The following is a 2,896-nucleotide window of genomic DNA, read 5'->3' as shown; positions in this document are numbered from 1 at the left end:
CATGAATTGATGCAAAGTGAAGTGAGCAGAACCAGGAGAATGTTGTCCACAATAACAGCGATATTGTAGTGATGATTAACCATGAAAGACCTAGCAACTCTGATCAATACAATGATCCAAGACAATTCCAAAGGCATGGGGCAGCTAGGTGATGCAGTGGATAAAGCACTGGCCCTGGATTCAGGAGGACATGAGTTCAAATCTAACCTCAGACACTTGATACTTACTAGCTGTGTGACCCTGGGAAAGTCACTTAACCCTCATTGCCCCACAAAAAAAAAGGAAAAAAAAAGAATTTACTGGCAATTCCAAAGGCTCGTAAAGAAAAATGCTATCCACCTGCAGAAAAGTAACTAATGAACTCTGAGTATAGATTGAAGCATTTTTTAATTTTATTTTTCTTGCCTTTTTGCAACATGGCTAATGTAGAAATATATTTTGCATGATTTTTTATATATAGTGGGTATCATATTTCTCACCTTCTCAATGGGTAGGGGAGAGGTGGGGGAAGAGAGAATTTGGAACTAAAAATACAAATAAAACTTTTTTTTAATATTTTTTAAGTCTCAGGGTTTTTTTTTCTAAACCCACAGGGAATCTTTGGAAGGTCCAGAGAACACCAGAGACCAGGATCAATGGGGCTTAGGATACTGAGGGCCCTAACACTGAAACACTATAGAGGATTTTCAATATTCAGTGCTCTCATCCTCAAAGATCCAGGGAGCCCAACTGAAGAAAGTCAAGGAGGAAGAGGAGAAGGTGGGGGAAGGAGAAGAGGAGGAGAGAAAAAGGAGGAGGAAGAGAAGCAAGAGGAAGAGGAAGTCAGTGTAAGAACCTAGGAAACCCAGGGTAAGACCAAGCTGGGCCAACCACCTTACCCAAACATGCAGAAAGGACTGGAACCTAGCTCTGGCACAAAGTCCCAAATCACAATCTAAATCTGGAGAGATGAATAAACCAAAGAAAATGTCATACAATATATTTTTTTAAAAAAACAACTGCAAATCTAGAGGTCCCCTCAAAGAAGGTATGACTGACACTTTAAGAACTTCTAGCAGAGTCTTAAGGGGAAAAAAAGAATTTTCCACAAGAACTATATGAATACCTAAGAGAAGTGAAACAAGAGGGATTTTTTTGAAAATAGTGCGCTTCAATCTGCACTCAGACTCCATAGTTCTTTTTCTGGATAAGGAGAGCATTTTCCACCATGAGTCTTTTGGCATTGTCTTGGATCATTGTATTGCTAAGAAGAGTTAAGTCTATCACAGTTGATAATCATACAATGTTGTTGATACTATGTACAATGTTCTCTTGGTTCTGCTCATTTCACTCAGCATCAATTCATGTAAGTTTTTCCAGGTTTTTCTAAAATCCATCTGCTTATCATTTCTTACAGCAAAATAGTATTCCATTACATTCATATACCACAACTTGTTTACCCATTCCCCAATTGATGGACGTCCCCTCAATTTCCAATTCTTTGCCAAAGAGTGTGTTTAATGAAATAAATACTCGAGGATATATATGGAAGGAGAATAAATAGCTTAGGAGAAAAACATGGCAAACTTTTCCAAAGTAATGGACTCCCCAGAAACTAGATTAGAGAAAATAGACATCAATGACTCCATTAGATAGTAAGAAATATTAAAACAAATTAAAAGTTTGAAAAATAGAAGATAATTTAGGGTACCTGATATAGAAAAAAACTAACCTGGAAAATTAGTCAAGGAGAGATAATTTCAAAATCATTTGGCTCCCTGAAAATCATGATTTTAAAAGAAAACTGAACATTACATTTTGAGAAATTACAAATGAAAGCCACAGATTTATTAGAGACAGAAGCAAAGTGTAGAAAGAATCCACCTATCACCTCCTGAAATGTCCCAAAAGGAAAAGTCCCAGAAATATCAAAGCTAAAATCCAGAGCTCCCATGTCAACGAAAAAAAGCTACAAGCATCCTGAAAGAAGCAGTTCAAGTATCAAGTATTCAGTCAATCAAAAAAACATTTATTATTCACCTATTATATGCTAGGCACTGTGCTAAGCACTAGGAATATAAATATGAAAAATAAAGATTGTCTCTCAAGTTGCTCACAGGCCAATGGAGGAAAACAGCATACAAAAAAGAAGCTGACAAGGGGGCATGAGGGAGAGGGAAGGTACTCAGTTTGTGGACATAATGAAGAACTCCAGAAAATGCAACTAGATAGTAAATAAAGAGATAGTTTGTCTAGAGCTCTCTATCCTCTAATCAGAGTGGATCCCAGGGGCAGGGAATATCACAGCCAGCATCACACAAGAGCCAGCAGCTTCTACCAAAAATGAGCAAAAATCTTGGAATAACATATTCCAGAAGTCCAAAGATATAACCCTACATGGGAATTAAAATGGGTATTTAATGCAATAGAGAAATTTAAAGCATTTTTTGATGAAAAAGTCTGCACTTAGTAGGAACTTTGAAATGGAAACACAAGAGTCAAGAGAAACCTAGAAAAGTACATTCATTTGAGCAATTGGAAAGAGCCATATGACTTTGTAGTACTAACATTTTGATGAGGGGAAAAGAAACAAATAATCCTTCAGAACCTTAATGTCTTCAAATGAAGACAACAAAACCAAACCAAAACCTTTCATTTGTTCTTCTTCTCTAGGCTAAACTCCTGACTCTCCCGACCTTTTTCTCCCATTTCCTAGAGACTTCTTTTTTTGTTTGTTTTTTGTTTTTTGTTTTTTTTTTTTAGGCAATGGGGGTTAAGTGACTTGCCCACGGTCACACAGCTAGTAAGTGTCAAGTGTCTGAGGCCGGATTTGAACTCAGGTACTCCTGAGTCCAGGGCCGGTGCTTTAACCACTGCGCCATCTAGCTGCCCCTCCTAGAGACTTCTTAACCCTGGA

This window comes from Dromiciops gliroides, chromosome 4 (assembly GCF_019393635.1).
Source record: "Dromiciops gliroides isolate mDroGli1 chromosome 4, mDroGli1.pri, whole genome shotgun sequence".
Classification (NCBI taxonomy): domain Eukaryota; kingdom Metazoa; phylum Chordata; class Mammalia; order Microbiotheria; family Microbiotheriidae; genus Dromiciops; species Dromiciops gliroides.
Note: the sequence above shows the minus strand (reverse complement) of the source record.